Source organism: Sorex fumeus, unplaced genomic scaffold, assembly GCF_029834395.1.
Source record: "Sorex fumeus unplaced genomic scaffold, SorFum_2.1 ptg000128l, whole genome shotgun sequence".
In the NCBI taxonomy this organism is placed as follows: Eukaryota; Metazoa; Chordata; class Mammalia; order Eulipotyphla; family Soricidae; genus Sorex; species Sorex fumeus.
Window position 1 is genome coordinate 30,087,274 of NW_026606185.1, and position 22,426 is coordinate 30,109,699.

The following is a 22,426-nucleotide window of genomic DNA, read 5'->3' on the forward strand; positions in this document are numbered from 1 at the left end:
TATAGTGAAGCAAGCCAGCCATCCACAGACTCCTCGCCTAGTCTCTGTGTGACAGAGACAGTGCTGGTGTGGCAGCTTATTGCCACTTCCATTGAAAAGAAATTTGACCAGGACTGCATAGCATTTCAGACAGAAGTTACTACACAGCATCCCTCCCTCTCCTTTCTCTTCCCCTTCCCCTGCTCCCAACTGGTCTTACTTTTCTTACGAAGTGCCCATTTTTATTTTTTAGCCAAGGCCTTCTATTTCTTAAACATCTAGGAGTACTATATATAGATTCTTTAATGAGATGGCTGTGTTGTGTGATGTCATTGTGGCTCTTCCACATGTTTTGTGATGAGTTTAGTCTCTAAGACATCTAGAATCTAACCTCTGATGGGCAGTGATCCGAGCATATAGCATTTAGCAGCATAGCAAGAGAAAACTGAAAATACAAGGATAAAAAGCCAATTTATGCTAAGTTGCTTGATATTAGTGTCTTTTTTGACTCATCATCTCACTGTTTTCTGGCACCTACTTTAATATCATTCCATTGCTATTAAAGCAATTGTGCAGGAAATTATATTATAAAAGGAAGAAAAAAATATTATCTCCTTTCAGGTTTTCTATGATTATCCCTTTGCCCCAAAGCAAACAAAAATTCATCACCCTCCATCTGCCCAAACTTAAATTTTTACACACACACACACACACACACACACACACACACCACTCACGTGCACATCTAGTGAAAAACAGAAATAACAAAATAGTAAACCAGTGTGGCTGATGTAGAAATAATCTACTTTCAACACCTGACGAGGGGTATAGCTGCAGAATCACAGATCACTGTGGCATTGCTCTTTCTAGCCTATCAATGTTACAGTTTATCTATGATTTAGGTAGACCTAACTTTGATCACTGTTTCTGATATAATAGTGGATTTTAGTCCTTTACTGTCCTGGAAAGTTAGTCCTGATAATAAATGTGATAAAATTCCTTCACAATTCACCCCTGTGACAGAGGATCTGGTTGGAGACAGTATGCTTAAGAAACATACCCTCAAAGCACATGTCTTAATAAGACTCGTTCATAGAAAGTACAAAATAATTAAATGGCCAGATGAAATGATGCTTGAGAAAATGAATTTTCAAAAAATTTTATTTTCATAAAGTTCTTCACAGTAAGGGTTGGAGTGATGTCACAGTGGGTAAGGCATTTGCCTTGCACACGGCCGACATGGCCGATCCGGGTTTGATTTTTCCACCCCTCTCGGAGAGCCCGGCAAGCTACCGAGAGTATCTCACCCACAGTCCAGAGCCTGGCAAGCTCCCCATGACATATTCAATAGGCCAAAAGCAGTAACAACAAAGTCTCACAATTTGTTATGAGATGTTACTGGTGCTCGCTCAAGCAAATCAAACAACGGGAGGACAGTGCTACAGTGCTGCAGTGCTTCACAATAATGGGTTATATTCAATATTTTGACACCAGTTTCACCACCATTACACCTTTCACCACCCTTATTTTGAATTTTCCCACCACCACTCAAATCTGGAGAACAGGCAGATGCTAGATAATTTATTTTGTGTTGCATGTTATGTTGTCGCACGGCCACAAGAACAGCCACATGCTCCTAGAATTCTAAAATTTTAGATAATTAGGGTCTGGAGAAATCTCTGCAGCAAGTTGCTCAGTTCCAAGATTCTTTTGTGTGTCTCTGGATCATAGCTGTTAAGGAGCTTAAATAGCAGCCAGAGGCAGTTCGTGGGCATGACCTTCACGGTCCCATAGGGATGGGGAGACGAGAAGGACAGGTCCATCCCCTATCCCTTGAGGCCTGGAGTTTGCTGTTTTCATTGGGTTCTGGAAGTTGGCAGCCACCAGGGCAGGTGGAGGGACAATGCCTGCTCCCATCTGAAGCACTCAGGTGAAATTGGCCTGGCACAAGTTCTGGAGGCATCTCTGCAGCGAGCTGCTCGGTTCCGAGATTGTTTTGTTCGAGAAAATGAATTTTTTCAGGAAGATCTCCTGACCGCTTGATCTGAACACATAATAGTGACAGCTCACTTGATGTGATTTCATGAACACAAATTGCAGTGCCAGTGTCGATGTGTTAAATAAACTTAGTTTTAAGCCATTAAGTGAAAAATGACAGAGAAAATAAGAGTGCCAGGAAATTTAGCAAAATTTCCGAATCTTTAGAAATGCAATAAATTAGCCCTTTTTATTTTTTCATATTTATATAGCATAGCTATGCATCTATACATTTCTTTTGTTTTAAAATGGAATATCACAACTCGTTGATATTTAATCTGGGTTTTCTAGTTAGGCATATACTCAAGATCTTCATTAGAACCCTATATATATAGTTTTCAAATGAGCTACCATTTATAATTGTAGCAAAGCTATTTATGGTCTTATTATTTCACTTTAATTAGAGGGAGAAGTGCAATTTAAATTTTTTAAAAGTGAGACCACACACTTGTGAAGTAAAAAGCAACTGGTGTTACCATTAGGTGGCACACTGCAGCCACCAATCATTTAGACTGGATGGAAGCAAGCGATGCCACTAAGGCAGGAATTTCTAGGCCCTTCCCTTAACTATTTGAGGTTGCAGAAGATTCTGCTCATAATCCTGCAGCAGAAGTTTTCGATATGCTGCCTCTGCTAGCTGCCACTCATTGAAACATTTGGTACTCAGGGGCTCATTCAGTTTCCCTTTGCCTTCCTGGATCCAGAGCTCACCGCCCCCTGCTGCTTTAACTCTTCCTTTCAGCAGCAGGATCTTCACTGGCAGCTATGCAGTACAAGTCAAGACCTGTTTTCAGATTTGGACTGCAGTTCTCTAGTCTTTCACATTCACATGCAGTGGGTCAAGAGAATTAGTCTAACGAAATGCTGTGCTTTTGAACAATTGCTGTTCTAGAATCCTATTCTTGCAAAAGTAGAAAAGAATAGTTAAAAAATGAAATCACGGCAATTAGGAGAGTCCTGGCATAGGCTAATATAACTCTTTTCCTTTAATCATATGCAATAATATGACACCTTTCCTTTCCCAGGTCACACTGACCAGAGGGACTTATAGTTAACAACATTAAGGATAGTGATAATTTGGCGCCAGGTTCTCCAGCGGAGGCCCAGGATCTAAGTTCCTCTTCTCAGCCATCCTCTTCTCAGCAGTCTCTGGCTACACGGGCTCTTGTCCTTGAAGGTCATTCTGGTTTCTTTGTACTCCCCCCAAATCAGTTATTCCTGTTTCCTTTTCAAAGCATGTACTTCTCAGTTGCTGGCAATGACACTGCAATTCCTGCCAGTGAATTCTTGACAGTCACTTCCTGTCCTTCAAGGTACATAGCTGGGCTCCTGCGAGGCTGAATGTGGCCTTCCAGGATTTTATGGTGGTCTCACTCTAGAAACTGGAATACATATTTTACTCTGAAGCTGAGATGAAGATTCTAGTGGTATCTCCAATGATCAAACTGAAAGTATCCCTGCCCAGCCCTGATTCATGAAGTCACAACCTCTCCTTCCTCCACTTGTATGGCCTGAGTTCAAACACTGGCCTTTCAACAGCTTTCAGGGGACCCAAGGGTCACTTCTCTCTGCCTCAGTTTATTCACCTAACATGTTAGCATTCACAGGATCAACTTGATTTCTTAGCATTGTCGCAAGGAATAAACGATTCAATGCAGATGATTGAAGTCCTATTAAAGTGACTATTATTAATAGAAAACTTTGAGCTTTATATTCCCAGGACTGACTATAATGTAGTTCCTATTTTTTCCAAAGGGTCACTAAGATTTTTATTCTGGATGTTTGGTACTTTGACACAGTATATAAGGATTCTAAAATAACTAAGGCAGTTTTAAGTTACTCTCCCTACCCTCTCATACCTCATGGAAGTTCTATGAAACAAACATTTTAAAAGACAACTAATAGGATAATTATGGTTGACTTGGAGCCAAGACTAGGAAGAGCAAAACCCTGAGTTTACACTACATTTGTGTATTTACTTAAATGTATATTTATATATATGCATACACACACACACATATATATATATATATATATATATATATATATATATATATATATCTCCATGTCTTCCTTTCTCATTTCTAAGCAGACTCCTGAATTTCCTTTGGGAAGTTACTTTCTCTCATTGTCAAAGATGTGATTAAATTTATTCCTAGTTCTAGGGTGACCCTTGGACCCATGTTGGGCCTATATCATTGATTGACCATTCTAGTTGAGTGATAAACCTTTAAACTAATCAGGACCAAAGATGCCTGAAGGGACATTTGCTAGGATTCTGAGAAAGAAAAACACAATACTTTAGCGTTCTATATCCTATCCAGTGCTACAAGAAAAGACCATCTCATTGGAATTTGGTAACTTTAGAAGAAAATTAGCCCCGGGGAGAGACCAGGAGATCTTAGGCATAGTCATATCACCTCAGCTGCTCATTCAACCTCACCGTGGTTTCCTTTGGCCTTTTAAGGACAATTTAAGAAATTTCCTTTATTTATCCACTCCATCTGAGTGGAGTTATTGTCACTCACACTGAAAGGCATGGCATTGAGACTGTGTGTGATGATTAAAATGCTTCTATGGCAGGGACCAACAAGTTAGGGTTTCAGAAGATCAAATCTAAAAATTGTTATTTGCTGTCTCATTTGTATTTAGGTGTCTAATAGATCTAAAAATTCAAAGCTTTGAATTTTACCTCCTTTGATATGCAAATCTACAGTGAAGTCACTTGCTTATTTTTATTTGCAGAAAGGAGTTCCTTATGTCAATTTAGAATTGGTCCTTCCTATACTTCGCTTAAGTGAAGTATTCAAGGTTTGGCACATAGCAAGTGCTTGAGGAATATTTAAAAAAGGGTTTTTTTTTGGTACTCGAATTTTTGATTAATTGAAAATTAATTAGAAAGTCTTCCAACATATATAACCTACCATTCCCTCTCTGTAGAAAATCTCTGTAAAAATGTATGAGTGCACTTTCTTCCCTTAGTAATTACAGTATAGTGAGCATAATTGCATATTTGATGATTAAGAATTTTACAGTGCCTTAGGGTTATCAGTCAGAGTATAAATCCTCATTGCACAATATTTTACATAGAGAACTTGAAGGAAATTGGACTAAATAGGGATGGATCTTGGTCTTTCTTAAAATAATTTTATTTTTTAAAAGTTAACTATATGCTAATTTTCATTGTCTTTTAATTTTTTCTTTAAAAATATATGCAAAAAATTTGCCCAAATATGGATCAATCTAGATTCTAGTTAAGGAAATATTTTCATAATTTTTGATAAACTGTTTTAGCACTGACATCAACAATTGCACAGTAAAAGTTTTACCATCGGGGAAAGCGGAAGATAAAATATGGGATGAAAGAGACATTGGTTTTAACGACTTTCAATGATAAGGTTACATTGAGGATTGATTGTTCAGAGGAGGGGTGGGAAAGCTTTTTTTCTACTAAGGGCCATTTGGATATCATAACATTGTTCATGGAAGACTGTACAATATACGCAGAAGAATTGTGGGTAGTCTATGAGATGCTTTCTTATCTGTGCTGTCTTGTACCACAGCTAGACCACATGAATTTTGGGTTTTATGTGACTTGCTGATCATACATAACCTCCTCTTCTTCTGGTATAAGTCTTGCAAGTGATCCATGCCAGTGTTGAGTGTGAATTCAAGGAAGAACTGCATCTTGGGTCAAGGCATCGAGCAAGGAGCAGCCCATGGCCTTTTCTTGTCGTGCTTGTTTTGTAGAACTCTAGCTCTGAATTTCCAAACTTTCCCATTTTCTGTGGCCATGGCCAACCCTAGCTGATTCTGTGGAGAGGCTGACATATCAGGAACATATCAGGCAGGTGCATATTGTTCTTGTCTGGGTTTATCTTTTCTAGCTTCTTCCCACCACTTGACTGATAAGTCACAGAAACTTCTTCAATTTGGAAATCAGGGTCATTTACCTTTTGGTTTCATAAAAGATATGATTAAAGCAAGAGTTGGAGATCAGAGGAAGACAGGTCTTCACATGGAATATTCTGGGCTGAATTGCTTCCAGCCCTCCTCCTTACTTCCACATTCTTCTGTTGAAATCTTACCACCAGTACCTCAACGTGACCATATTGGGAGATAGTATCTTTAGTGTCTTTAAAGAATCTTTAAAGATTTAATTAAGTCAAAATGAAATTATTACTGTGGGTCCTAATCCCATATAATTGGTGTCTTTATAAGAAGAAGAGATACGGACACAGAAAAGTACAGATGATGTGAAGACCAAAGAAAATTTCCCTCTGCAAGTCAGGGAGGGAGACATCAGAACACACAGCCATTCTGACACTTTGATCTTAGATGTCTAGTCTCTAGACTACGAGAAAATTAATTTTTGTTGTTTAAACCACCCATCTGTGGCACTGTGTTACAGCCTCCATAGCAACGTAATACATGGAATTTTCTGCAAAAGGAGCAGAATGACCAGCAGTGTATGTCCTTATAAAAAAGATGGGATTCATTATATGACTGAAATCCATTCATGAACAACCTTGTAACTGTGTGTCTCATGATGATTCAATTAAAAAATATTGGGGGATAGGATATAGAAACTGCAGGTCAAATCAGGTGGGAATAAAGTGGCTTCATTGATGTTCAAGAAGTATTTGATTTAGAAAGTCATTAGCTGTAGACCATTAGGAGGTAGTGTACCCTCTCTTGTCTTAATCAGCTTGATGTTTTAAGTCCCCCTTTTTCATATCCTGTCTCAAAACCAAGTGACAAGAGGCCATTCTTTCATATCATTCAGAATTTGGCACTGTGAAGCTAGGAGAGAGTTAAGGCTGGGGTTCCTACTTTGCTTTCAAGAATCTTGTGCTTGGTCCCCCAAATTTCATGGTCCCCTGAGTATTGCTGGGAGTGTCCCCCAGGCACCACTTGGTGTGGCCATCTGAAATGAATAAACAAATTAGTGTATTTGCTTTAAAAAACTGGCATTGGACAAGTTAAAAGTGCAATTTTGTATTTTTCCAGCTAGTCTGTCCTTTTCAAGGACCATCCTTCATGTGAGTGTTGACATTATTGACCTGCTGTCTGCAGGGCATGTACGTGGAATTGTATTTATTGTAGTGATGATGAATTAAGCTTCAGTTAGTGAAACCTCACCAGTCTCCCCTGTGAATATGGCTTTTTGCATTTGAGGTGAAATTACCAGTGCTTCATGAAAGGCTATGTATTTGTTGGAGGAGTAATGACATTGAGACACAGAGCACGGTGAGCACTAAGTTTGTTTCTACATACTGTCTCTTTCCTTCTTTTTAAAAAATCAGGTTTAAAATAAATAATTTCTCATGACTACCATGTTAAACTCATTTTTAGTTATGAGCAAAATATTTTACTCCCAAGGCAATCAATCCCATAGAATACTTTGGGGATTACAAAGACGAGTTAGAATTTGACAACTCCCTGGGGAGACAGATAGGAATGGTTATATATTAAGAAATACTGTGAACATTTTTCCTATAAAATTATGAATGGATTCTAGTGAGAGAAACAAAAGAAAAAAAGAGGTATTTTCAACTGGGGAGATGTCTGGGGTAAAAAGTGAATAGAGTCAGGCCTTGGAGATATAGAACAGCAACAGGCAGAGAATAGAAAAGCGCTTTTGGTTTGGGCATAAGCATATAGATTAGGGAGAGTAAGGTTGGGTCCAGAGCGGAGAAAAATCTGATGAAACAGAGATTGTGGAAATCAGATAAAAGAAAGAGGGTGTGGCTTTGGGAGGGGGGGGCGGTGGAGATGGAGGCTAGGATTCGATTGTGAGTGCCAGGTTAGAGGAAACTGGGAAACTAATCAATGTTTTTGAAAAAGGAAATTGATGTGGTTGTACAAATTAAGAAAGATAGTTCTAGGGCAGAGTGGTATGTTTGGAGCAGGACATACTAAAACTAGGATGTCCAGTCAGAAAGCTTCTGCAATCATTTAGGTAAGAGGCTGTGGAAAAGCTGATAAGCTCATGATTTAGGAATGTGACAGAAAGAAATGGAAATGATGGACTTGAGGTGTATGAGGATCCATGACATGGTGGTACAAAAGACTCAGATTTAATTTATTGAGGAACAGGAAGGAGGTAAGGAAAGGGCACACTTTTTTTTCAATAAGAAAACAAAGAATTTATTTTTGACTATATTGAATTTTACATGTGTACATCAAGTGAATTAAACTTGTTCCCTGAGGGCTGGAATATGTTTCATTTATTTGTGTAGCCTAAGTACACAGCAAAACATTCATTCCTTCACCCAATAGTGATTAAATACCCACTCAGTACTAATCACGGGGCCTGGAATAGAATGGGAGCTCAGTAATGATTAACTAAGCTAAGTGATTTTTTTTCCATAAAAATTCATTTAGTTGTTATTACTTGAGAACTTCCAATTTGTAGAATTTCATGAAAGAGATAGATATGGAGGGTAAGACTAGATTATAAATAGATAAAAAACCATAAAACCCAAGAATCAGTCATTAGGATCAGTAATGAAAAGGCTACTGGTGCTTTAGTGAACCTGAGTGCTGTTGAAAAGCAGCCAAAAATTTGATAATCATGATTAGAGGGTTAAAGAAATGGAAAAATGATTACAATGTGTTACAACTCATTTCCAGAAACCTGGCAAAGGAGAGGAATAAGATAGTAGAGGACAAAAAAAGTTTTAAGGGAGTTTTTTAAGCTAAGAAAGATGCCCAAGAAGGGGAAAGGATGAAGGTCATGGAGTGGTAATACTTTGTAATTTAATATCTGAGGAAGGAAAGCATGGGATAGAGTCCTAAGGGAGAATGTTAGCCTTGGAGGACGTTTGCAGTTGATTGAGAGTAAAAGGAGAAAACTGAGGAGTAGGAAAATTTGAGACCTATGGAAGATAATTGAAGGAGACCAATTGATGATATTATTCATCTCAACAAAGAAGGTAACAAAATAAACTGACTGTGGTTTAGTAGGGGCTTGAGAAGAGTGAAAAAGAACAGGAAAATTTGTCAAGGAAGCCCAAGAGGTGTCACTGGACACGATTAATTGATAGGACTGTGCAAAGAACTGAGGTGAGGTCGCACTGGATGCCAAGGGCATGCTGTAGGTCCAATCTGCTCAGGTGTGACTCTCGTTACAACTCCTCTTCCATGACATGGTGGTACAAAGGACTCAGTCTTCAAAAATGGAATAAGAAACAAAGTGACTGTGAAATAATATGAGATCAAAATTTATATAATTGATGTAATGTGAGATAAAAATTAGGAAGGTAGAGAGATGGATGAATGGATTGCAGAAAGCTAGCATCTCAAAGGTATACTTCAAGAAAAAGAATAAACTGAGGTGGTCAGAAAATAGTACAGTAGGGAGACAACTTGCCTTGCATGTATCTGACCTGGGTTCCACGCCCAGCACAAGCTCCACCAGGAGTGATTCCTGAGCACAGGAATTAGCCCTGAGCATTGCCAAGTGTGGCCCCCAAATAAAAGCAAAAACAGAGAGAGAGAGAGAGACAGACAGACAGACAGAGAGGAGAGAGAAAGAGAGCAAGAGAGAGGAGAGAGAGAGTGCGTGAGAGAGAAGAAAGAGAGTCCTAAGGGATTGAGTGAGAAATTAAAGACCGTGAAGACAAAGACTGATCCAATTTTGATATTATTTCCTACCCCAGAACAACGACAAACAAACAAAAGTAATGAAGATGGAAATTTTCATGGATTCACCCCTCAAAAAATAACTTTGTATTTAGTGTAGAAGAATTATATTATTGTCTGCTGGTGATAACTTATGGTTAGAAAGAAACTACCTGTAGAAAACCTTCCGCCCACCCCCCACCTCCAGATGAGATAGGGACTTTATTTCTTCTAGATCTATGGGAAAAATTAGGAGGGGACATCAACTCTCACTTAATCATTATGCTCTCCAAAGTTTAACACTGGAAATAGAATCTCATCTTGAATTTTCCCTGAAGCGGGTCTTTGTTTGTTTGTTTTGTTAGACATGTGCTAAGTTATAGTGGGGATTTATTCTAACAAGTTCCTGCTTCCCTTGACTGTAGTATGAGTTTAGGAAAGCTCTGTTGACAGACTCCAAGATGCTGATTTTTTTTTTAGGGTCTAGTGTCCTGAGTCAATGGACTCTGGGAACACTGTGAGGTTACCACTGATTCTAAATAATCCTGATAGCACGTAGTCATATTTCAACCAGAATTGAGGGGAGTGGGATAATAATGGCCCTTGTTAATCTATTGCATGTGACCGGATTTCTGCTTATTCTGCCCATGTCTAAACCCATGGAGGAAAAAGATGATACAGCAGTCCGTGTTCCTAAGGTAGAAGATACAGGTTCTGTCCAGTAGCCATTAGGTGGTGCTGCCTAACCAACATTCCCCACTTGGTGAAGCCACCTAACAGCAAGTCCAGCCTTACTGTGGATTCAATATCACATGATGATACTTTAAAATAAAAGGTTGCAAGTGTCTGAAATTTCTCCATCACTTCTGTGAAATGTATCATATTTTCCCCTTGCCCAACCCAGCCGAAACAAAGCCAATAACAACTATAAGGAAGCAGCAGAATAGGAAATGGTTGCCTGATGAACACAAGTCTTGATATTTGAATAGCAGCATCTTCCTCGTTACAAAAGAAAATTCTCACAAGGCAGAATTCCTAGAAGATAATAGGTGAGCTCTCAATGAAATGTTGAAAGAGTAAACTGAAACAGTAAAGACAATTATGGCAGCTCCTATTAAGAACAGACTCTCAAACACAGCTTGTTTCCAAAGGACTGCTTAAGTGAAGATTAGATTTTGTTCTTCATCATATATTATGACATATTACTTGTCATATGGAGAGAAGATGGACTAATTCTACATTGATTTTAGTATAGAAATCACATCAATATTTGTATTAAAAGAGGTCAATATTTCTGACACAACATAAACGACTATCGATAAGTGACACATAATCCTACTTTATTGCAGGAATTGTTAGCAGAAAATTGAAACAGCAGTAATAGGAACAAGTTTATATTAAGCATATATACTATTAGACTTCCCTTATTTCTGAGTGGTAATTTCATTATTTTACATTTAGATTTTTAATTGAAGTCATATTGATATATAAAGTGTATATGTTTATACTTCAGGGGCACAGCATTAGCACCCACTGTCACCACCAAAGTGCCACTAGCCATCCCTCCCCCAACTGCTGCTAAAACTCTTTCCTTCCAGTCTCTGTATCCCCTTAAGTGACCTCAGTTATATGGCTGGATTCTAAGGGTTTGTTTTCATTGTCTATTACTTTTCTTTGTTTCTTTTCTTTTCTGTGGGAGAGGTGTAGGTTTACACTCTGGACTGGTCAGGGATACTCCTTGCTTAATTGTTAGGGATCACTGTTAGCAGTGCTTGGAGGACCCCTAGGTGAGGTCTGCACCATGCAAAGCCAGAGTCTTACCCCTGTACTACGTCTCTGGTTCCAGCTTTGTTTCTTTATATCCCAACATATGGATGAGATTATCCAGTACCCAAAAGGACTCTAATTGACAATCAAGGGCATCACCATGTGACATATAGAGGTGAATCAGACCAAATGATTTTGAAAGCAGGCAGGGTAAAAAATTGTTCAGGGCAGTATATTGCAGCTTCTCTTACCACGCTGGACTGCATTCCTATTTACCTAAGAAATCCGCAAATCTAAAAACTCTTCCAGCTGACATATTCCTGGGAAAGAAATTCAAGTTTCATTATTCTAGTACTCAATTCTGACAATAACTCACATGCAAGGGATTTTAGCCTGAGACAATTACAGACACTTGCAGTTCTACAAAGTAGCTTCTTCTCTTGGAGGCCCTGAGAGATTAGGAACCAACACCTACAAATTCCTATACTGCCTGATGCTGGTGCTGGTCCACTCATTATAAAGAGTGTCCTTATTGTGTTCAGGGTTGCTCCTTGGGAGACCCTCTAAACCTCTGAGAGTAGCCTCTGAACAGTGGCCAGGATATGGCCAAGGACAGAAAGAAACAAAGGACACAATAAGATCTTAACTAACATTAGAAGCTAAAACACAAACTAAAAGTGGCTTGATTAAAAAAATTGGGTGCAAAAAAATTGGGTGCAGATTGGATGGGATGTAAAGTAGAAGTCAATCAATCTCAACTAATAAAAACATGGACACAACTGCAACAACAGTTTAGTAATCCCTCAGACAAGAACTTTATGTCCTCATGGCGAGACAACAATTTTCACCAATTTTCTTCTACGGAAATTTTTTTGATCATTCCATTAGTCATTTAGTGGTAACAGGCAACATAGAATAAATTATTGTGGGCCTGCCACAGGGGCAGACTTGAGAGGTGGTTGGGAAAATGGAAACAATGGTGGATGGAAGGTGACAGTGGTGGTGGGATTGGTGTTGGAATACTGAATGCTTGTAACAAACCATCATGAACAACTTTGTAAACCAATACTGTTTAAATAAAGTGGGAAAAAATTGGCTGCCTATTTTAATTTTGTTGAATTAGTGGGCAAATTAGGGACTGTTGTCATTCAATCCACTTATATTTGCTATTTTTAGAATTTTTTTTTTTACTATTTTAAAATTAGGTTTTATCACTACATCCTTCTGAATATGTCACTTATACTTTGAGACATGACCCAGTATTATTGTGCAGTTTATAATTGGATCAAATAAATATTATTTGTTGCAATGAAATTTAGCATTTGCTTGATTGGAGTGTTACTTAGTGGATTCTTGAACTTCAGTAGGAAACATGTGTTGTGCGAGCAATTAATGTGTGTTCTTTTATGTACAGACTTTGGAAGGAAGTTGAATCCAAAAGATGTGCTCCATAGAACCATTCTGAATCTGTTTGCCTTGATGTTCCATGGTTCCCACTCAAGGCCTGCTATCACATGGGAGATAATGCATGACCCACTGCCATACTTTGGCCTGTTTTGTCAACACTGCCTATTATGCTGGTTTGATCATTCTTTGTATAAATGGGCAAATAGCCTATTTTTAAAAATTTCTGTAATATGCAATCCTTTTATTTGTTTTAAATTATTATTATTATTATTATTATTTTGCTTTTTGAGTCACACTGGTAATGCACAGGGGTTACTCCTGGGTCATGCACTCAGGAATTACTCCTGGTGGTGCTTGGGGGACCATATGGGATGTTGGGAATTGAACCTGGGTCGGCCACATGCAAGGCAAATGCCCTACCTGCTGTGCTATTGCTCCAGCCCCTGTTTTAAATTATTGTGAAATTAAAGTTAATCTAGATTTTGTAGTGCTTACATTTGTGTGACCCCAAAATAAATAAATACTGCCTTGTCAGGTAGAGGACAAGTGGAATTAGAAAGACAAATTCTAGGATTCTACCTCTTATTTGTGCAACAAAATCAATACCTGGCACCAGAACTTAGGCTGGTTAAAATAAAAACATTTCTGAGTTCCACCCCTCTCCCCCCAAAGAAAGAGGACCTTTATTGCATTTAGGGATTCTCCAATTTTTATTCTAAAATTTGGGGGGGATGGAGGGTATGGTAATTCCTACTCACAGCATGTCTAAGACTATTTCACAGAATATTTTACAAATTTTTAGTTTTGAAGAAAACCTTATAGAATACAAAAGAGAGTACTTTATATTATGTAAATAAAGAATTAAAAAGGCTAACTTGTCATCTTTTGCTGATTTAATTCTCTATCAGAAATAGTTGCTATTAAGTTTCAAGAAACATACAATGACATAACCAAGGTTATGCCAATTAAAGAGACCAGTGACTTGTATACATGGGTACCTAAAAAGTAGGTGTCCTTTCAATTGACTGAAACTTAGGTGTAAAAAGATGCCTGGATATTTTTTGATGTGAATATAGCAAGTATATTATAAAAAAGTATTATTCTTGTTTGTTTGTTCTAAGGCCATACCTGGTGGTGCTCAGGGCTTCTTCCTGACTCTGTGCTCAGGGATTATTTCTGGAGGGGATCTGGTGATCATATGGGGTGCCAGGGATCAAACCCAGATCAGCTGCATGCAAGGCAAGTATCCTACTTGTACTATCGCTATGACTCCCCCTCCGAAATATTTATCATATTTAAAAAATTATCAAACTGCTGTTTGACAATTTTGGGTGAATGTCCCATGTGGCGCTTAGGAATCATGGGGCTTGACAAGTGGGTTGGTGGTTAGCCACATAAAAGAATGAGCCTTAACACCACAACTATATCTCCAACCCCAACCTTTCTTTGTTTTATGATTTGACACTGGTTTGTAGATGTGACAGGCACATATGTTAGAACAGACAAATCAACTTTTTCTTTGATGAGTAAGCTGATTAGATCATACATGATGACACGCTCCACTTACCTTCAGTGCAAAATAACATTTGGTTCAGCTGTTTGATCACTAAAATGACCCATTGGGAATATTTGGAAGTCAGTTTGCAGTTGGGTTGTTTTTCACTATGACAGACACTTCAGAACTGTCATTCTAACAATCTTTGATCAACTACACAAGGTTAGGGGCTGAAGTGATAGTACAACAGGTAGTGCATTTGTCTTGCATATGGCTAACATAGGTTCGATCTCCAGCAGCCTATATGGTCCCCAAGCCTGGGAGTAATTCCTGGGGGCAGAGCGAGGAGTAATCCCTGAATACCTCTGGTGTGATCCAAAACCAACCAACTGAACAAATGAAGTAGTCAGAACTTCTGTGAAAGAAGATAGTGAAGCATTTTGTCATGTTTTGTTTGTCAGAATATGTTCAACAGAAATACTCAGGGATACCAATCCTTCCTACAATTTACCTTTATTGTTATGCAAGAGGACACACGGAAAACCACTTCTACTTCTTAATATGTGATGTCTCTCCTGGAGTGTTTGAGCTTCCATCTTAGCATTTCTTTCATCACTCCCAAATTAAAAAAAACATATTATATCTTTTATTGTCTTTTTTGGGGAGAGGCACTGATACAATAACTCTTAGCAGAGAGGGAAATTATATATCACCTGAGCTGGAAACATGCTAATGTCACCCTATTGGCAAAATCACTAAAAAGTAGCTACATAGTATTCCTGTATCTTTTGAAGTGAGGATGCTCCAGAGAATAATAAAAGGAGAATACCTCAAGCTAACCTCCAATTCCATTTCCATGTGTGATATAGTATTCTTCTTTGAACTAAATTGAAGATGTAGTTGATCTCTCAACCAAGAAAAAATCATTTAAATCAGGGAATCATAAAAAAGAAATAGCTTTCACAAACCTTACAGACATTTAAAAAACTTAAGGCCCATAATTATATACTAGTTCATCAGCCTTGGGAAGTAGACAAGATCATGGGGAAGGGGCACACCTGGCAGTGCTCAGGGCTTACTCTTGGCTCAGTGCTCAGAAAATTCCTAGTGGGCTCAGGAAACCATATGGGGTGCCAGGGATCAAATCTGGGTCTGCTGCCTGCCAGATCGACTATCACTTTAGCCCTGGTAGGTAAGATCTTGACCTTGAGTTGGAACCTGAGGAATAATGATCTTCACTTGCTCTTATGCACAGGTGAAACCCATACACATCATTCATTATAAACATCCAAGGCAATCTATGATCAGATATGTCTAGATTTTCATGACTTTTTACCCTTCAGACTTTTATAGTCGTCTTGTTCACAATACAAAGACTTTTTTTCTGCACAGTCTGTTTTGATTATTTCTTCCTAACATATTGGCTGTGATTTTTATAAAAATGTAGTTTACTGTATATTCATATTTATTTTTAAAATAATAATTCATTCAAGTTAAGGAAGAAGTACAACTTGTATTACTGAAGCTTAGTAAAAGCTACCCCTACAATTAACAACTTAACTCAAGAATCTGGGCAGAGTTGTCTGCTTAAACTAATGATTGGTTTACTAGTTGTCTTGTCAGAATTTGCCATTACCTGGGCATCAAACAGTGCAGTTTTATGGATGGCACTGAGAGACCTGACTAGTATCCCTTAGTTGGCCGGTGGTTGGTTAAGAATTAAGAGTTTCTGAATCATATTATCAAATACATAGGTCCTTGAGGTTCAACAAAAAACTCTTCCACATTATTTCTTTGTGCCCACAAACAGAATAGCATCCCTTAGGTAATGTCTCTCACCTTTAAACAATCGCAACAGAGAATCCTTTAAAATCTAGTCTTGTTTTAGGGCATCAGCAAGTGTCTATTAAGGCAATAGAAATGTATCAATTAATGAAATCTGTGTCCAAAAATAATTCTGTATGCAGAGAACCTCACATAGAAGATTTATTTATTGCCCCTTGGAAGACATATCTTTATAAACAATGGGAAATATCAGTATTCAACATTAAAAGCAAAGAAAAAAAGCTTCAATGTAATTTAATGTTGGAAATCAATACCGTGTGTCCCTGATTGAATTGAAAGGTAGAGATGAAGACTTTTCTTGCCCCAGGTGAACTGGAAGATGCTGGTGCCCGCAAGCCTGCAGTCAGTCACAGACTATCCGGTCACTAAGGATTTTCATTGCTCCTAATATTTCACGGCTCTAGGCTACTGTCTGTTCTGCCTAATGATAGGGCCAACCTTGACTGGGAGCCCTCTGAACCTTCCCCAGGGGCGCCCCAGTGCCTGTTCACCCCCTGACATCTGCCTTCAGTGTATATGAAATAGAAATCTTAATGAAAGGGCTGAGATGTTGCTGTGTGCTCAATCTGGCTAAACTGCCACCATTTGATGATTGTATTTGATTTTAAAGTCATTTTGAACTCTATCAGCAACTCTGCTCTCTTTTATCTTTCCTCTGTATCACCACTGTTACTCTAAAGCTTATTTCAAGGGAAAATCTCTTAGAATTCAAATCATTTCTGCTTCACGCTAGTCTGTTTGTTGGGACACCAGCATACAAGATGTCCTTTGAATGACTGCTTTTAGTGAAATCAAAGTGACTTGAGGAGCTAAAACTTTGATGACTGAAAATGTGTTCTCTTCTCTTTCACGGGGTCCTCTGGCCACTTGGGAGGGACAAATGTGAAAATGGAATCATTAGGGATAAAGAGGACTGAAGCAGGTGTTCTTGGCTGTTTGCTGAATTCGCAATTAGCACTGGGGAGGTGCTGAGAGAAAGTGCCCATTTTTGGAAGCAATCTGAATCCAGGTCTGCTATTCAAGAATAATTTCAAGTTGGGGTGATAGATATTCTTTGTTGTCAGCTGCCTGGCTCTGTAGGAGTGAGAGTGACTTCTTGTCCTTAATCTCGGGCCTGCTCTTGAAGTGGTAGACTCTTAGGGGAGATTTCTGTGCTTTCTGGAGTCAGGGCAGCAATGTCCTCTACATACTGGATGGTATAAAACCTACTTTCTCCATCTACAGGCTCCTAAGAGCTGGTTCAGCTCTCAGGACTGGTCTGTATTTAGACAAAGAGTCTTCAGGGGCTGGAGCGAGAGCACAGCGGGTAGGGCATTTGCCTTGCACGCGGCCAACCCGGGTTCAATTCTCAGCACCCCATATGGTCCCCTGAACACCGCCAGGGGTAATTACTGAGTGCAGAGCCAGGAGTAACCCCTGTGCATCGCCAGATGTGACCCCCCAAAAAAAGTAAAAAAAAAGAAGAAGAAAGAGTCTTCTGCATAATACCATGGAACGCTGCTGCCTTACTAGTTCTTTCATTATAAGAACAAATATCTGACAGTTGTCATTATAAGAACAAATATCTGACAGTAAGCAACTTACAGTAGCTAAACTTACCAGGTGTTCATTTAATGAAAAATATTGAGCATGTGTTGAGGTCAAGCCGTGGTCATCTATGTTTTCTTCAGTTCTCCCAGTATTTTTAATTACTTCCTCTTGTTCTCTGAACGGTGAATGTGAAGTTCAGACAGATAAAGATTCCAGAACTGGCAAGTGCCATGTTGGGACTTAAATGTAGTTCTAGCTGGCTTCAAGAAGAGTAATTTTTCTTGAAGTCGTTTATGACTTAAGAGCGTTACTGTGAAGACTTAGTTTTATTTATTTCAAGTCAGAGATGTAAACATAGCACATTCAATCTAATTGCATCAGTTCCTGGAAAGGAGAGCAGAATAAAAGGTGCATACTTTAAATTAATGTCTTCTCTTTTCTCCCCTTACCATTCCTTTGATGGTGCCATTACACAGCTGTGTTGCTCACAAGTCTGACTGCTTTGCTCACACCACTGCAGGGCTTGAGAGGGGTTGAATGCTTTGTTGTGATGCTCCCACATATGCTCACGAGGGGTTGCTGTGGTGCTCACAACTGCTCAATAGTTGTCACACTCCAGGCTGAGGTACTCACATATTCTCTAGTTGTGGTGCTTGTTAGGGCCTGCACATGCCTGTTGCTTGGGTTTTGTTACTCCAGGATTATACAACCCACTGTGCATGGTAACACAGAGGATTGAACTCTCATGTTGTATTTGCAGGGTAGGTGCTATTATGTTCCCGGGGCCCTATAATTATTTTATTCTTCTTGATGGGGCATACCTACTACTACTCAGAGGTTATTCCTGGTTCTGTGCTCAGGGGATATCTCTGCAGTGCTTTGGGGACCATACGACCTGATGAGATCAAATGGGGTCAGTTGCAGGCAAGGCAAGTACCTTAACCCTTATACTATTTCTCCACCTCAAGTATTTTATTTTGTTTTATTTATTTATTTATTTATTTATTTATGGTGTGTGGGAGACATACCTGACAGTGCTCAGTGCTTACTCCTGGTTCTGTGCTCAGGAATTATATCTGGCAGTGTTTAGGGCACCATGTAGGGTGTTGGAGATTGAACCCGAGTCATCTGCATGCACTTGCCATACCTGCTTTATGTTCTCTCTTTCACCCTCACCCAGTTATTTTATTTTTAACAAATCAATTTTCACGCTGTGGAATATGGAAGATCTCGTGCTTCTATCATCACAGTAGTCATTCAGCATAAAAAAAGAAGTTAGTGGGGCTGGAATGATAGCAACGCAGGTAGGGCGTTTGCCTTGCACTTGGCCAACCCGGGTTCGATTCCCAGCATCCCATATGGTCCCCTGAGCACCGCCAGGATTAATTCCTGAGTGCAGAGCCAGGAGTAACCTCTGTGCATTGCCGGGTTTGATCCAGAAAGAAAAAAAAAAAGAAATAAAAGAAGTTAGTAACTATTATCTCCCAGGTGGGAAAGAGAATAGAGATGATTTTATAACTATATAGAGTGTGGGTCCAGAGCAATAGCATAGTGGGTAGAGCACTTGCCTTGCACACAGCTGAATCAGGTTCCATCTTTGGCATCCCTTATGGTTCCCTACACCACTAGGAGTGATCCCTGAGTGCAGGGCCAGGAGTAAGCCATTGAGCACCTCCGAATGTGGCCCCCAAACAAAAAATATAATGCAAAAACAATAATATGGGGCATATACACACAAGAAGGAAATCAGTGTATAAAGTAACTGGCTGCTTATTGTTCATTGCAGAAGTTCATCATGGGAGCTTCTGGAGAGCCATGCTTGATGAGGCTGCCAGATCAAATGAGATTTTCTTGGGCTCCTTTGGACTTGGGCTCAGGGTCTGCAGGCCCAGACACACCTTCTCTACCTCAGCGTCCCCCCTGACTTGACAGACTGACAAACCCAAGACGTGAGAGCAATTTTCTCTGCAAGGGTTTGTCAGGGTGTGGCCTCACACGAAGAATAATTTCATCTGTAATTGTATAACATTGGGATAAATGTTTTTAAACAAAAAAAATGCCCTGAAGATAGAATTGCCAAGCTTAAAAGCAATCCAGATGGATTCTTCTGACCTCTTTCTGCACCAACATTTTCTTTATGTTCTTGGAAATAGCTGGAGAGATTTTTTTTTTTTACAACGGTTCACATTTCAGGGGTGGGACTCCGAAAGTTTCTCTGTGGTGCCTTCCAGAGCAATATGTGCCACTCTTAAAGTTGAACTATCTGGACAGCTGTGAAGATGGAAAAGAAAAGCCATGTTGGGAACATTTTCATTTTGCTGTGACTATTTCTTATTGTGCAGCTGGCCCGAAGAAGATGTTGCGCAGCTGTTTCTCGGAGGCGGAACCTGGAGGCAAACATCCCAAGCCATCACCCCGGCACTTTCCTCTGGTCTTGGCGAGTCATTTTGTCCTTAACTCTGTTGGGTGTAATTCACAGAAGATTGCTGTTTATCGGAATCTTCTTTAGGAGACAATGCAAGAGCTCCCTTCAGGAGTTGCAGGCTCACAGCTTTTCATTGTTCAAGATTGTCTTTGTTCCCCCACCCACTGTTTCCATGGCAACATTTTGTGCTGATAGCACCTCCAGGATTATTACTATCATCACAGTTATTTCTCCTGATTAGTATTGTTGCTTATTGTCATCAACATCATTTTGACTGTCAGTGAGTCACGTCTTTATCCTTAACACCTGGCCTCTGGGGAACAGCTTCTCAAAAGACAGTTGAAAGTGAAGGGGGGAAAATATGTAAATCCCAAGAGATTACCAAAGAGCAGATTTCCTACCCCAGGTTCATGTTTTTCTTTCCCCCTTTTCAAATTCCCACCAAGTCATTGTAGTTCTTGCAATGTTGTCAAGATACCAAGATCATGGTTGTTGCTATCGTTGTTTTATTTTTAGAAAAGTGTGTGTGTGTGTGTGTGTGTGTGTGTGTGTGTGTGTGTGTGTTTGGGGTATTTAAATCCAATGTTTTCTAATATTATTAAAGGATAATTTCACTAAATGTTGGGAACTGATTGTTAGAGGTTGAGTTTAATTTTATTTATTTATTTGTTTGTTTTGGCTGTGCTTAGTGTTTACTCTTGGCTCTGTGTTCAGGGACCTATCCTGGCTGTGCTGGAAGATCATGTGGGGTGCTGGGGTTTGTTGTGTGCAAGCAAACCTCCTACCCACTGTAAAGCAAGCACCCTACCCTCTGTACTATCACTCTAGCCCAAGAGGCTGTTTTAGTATAAAATTATCTATTGATTTTTACACATTTGCAGTCAGTCTGATGATGACCCCCACTCTTTGTTGCTGAGGGGCAGTAGACTTCCTTTGGTGTGACATTAGTATGTGACTGCAGGTCAGTGAAGAGGTCCAAATTTCTTTAAAACTTCCTTTCAGGACCTGAGAGATAATGAAGGAATCAAGCACTTGTCTTGCATGTACTTAACCCCCCTTAGATCCCTGGCACCATATATGGTCCCTTGATTTGCGCCTCTGAGCACTGCCAGGAGGGACTCCTGAGCCTGCAGAGTGTTCCCTGAAACCCCTGCCCCCAGTCTGCTTACATTTTGGGAAAAGTTTACTTTGCATATCATTTGACTCCAGAACTCTGGCCTGAATTTCTTTCTTTTTAAAAAATTTTAATTTGTTTAAAAATTAGGTTTTTTTTTTTTTTTTTTTTGCTGGAGCTATAGCACAGCGGGTATGGCGTTTGCCTTGCACGCAGTCAACATGGCTGACCCAAGTTCGATTTCTCTGCCTTTCTAGGAGAGCCCGGCAAGCTACCAAGAGCATCTTGCCCACATGGCAAAGCCTGGCAAGCTCCCCGTGATGTATTCGATATGTCAAACACAGTAACAAGTCTCACAATGTTACTGGGCCTGCTTGAGCAAATCAATGAACAATGGGAGGAGAGTGACAGTGATTTTTTTTTTTTTGCATCACCTTGAGATACAGTTACGAAGCTTTCATAATCAGATTTCATTTTTACAATGTTCCAACACCCATTCCTCCACCAGTGTACGTTTCTCACCACTAATATCCCATTTATCCCTCCTGCCTCCCCCACCCCTATACCCAGCCTGACTCTATGTCAGGCACTTACCCCCCTCACCCCCCTCAGGCATTATGGTTAGCTATAAAGATACTGAGATGGTCTGAATTTCTTTAAGCCCTTTGTGTGTGTGTGTGTGTGTGTGTGTGTGTGTGTGCGCGCACACACACACACACGTGCTCACACTTGCACTTTAGTAAATATCTGGGTCTCTGTGTAACGCTCCTGGTGGGATTAGTGAGCACCAAGGAGTGCTGAATGCAACCTCTTCATCAGTGTATGGAAGAAACTGTCTCCATCCAGCCTGCCCTCTTGCCCCCCTCAAGTGCCCCTCGTGCACTCCTGCCCTCCCTCTACCCTCCCCCCTCCCCACCTTCCTCCTGTGCAGGACAGGGGACTTTGAACATAAGGTGGTCTGACCTGTCATCCTTGAAGAAGAGCCTTCTGCCTCTAGCTCCACCTCCACCGTCTCCCTATTTTCTTCTTGCCATTCCTGGTACTTTCAATAATTTCTTTCCTCCTCTTATTTGAGGCTCCCATCCCTGAAAGGGATTTTGTTTTCTCTAGTTGGTTTTATTTGGTGCTGAACTCCCTTCAGGGGTTGCCACTCATACACTGCAGACTGGGATGGGCAGAGGACAGGGTCTAAGGTTTGTCC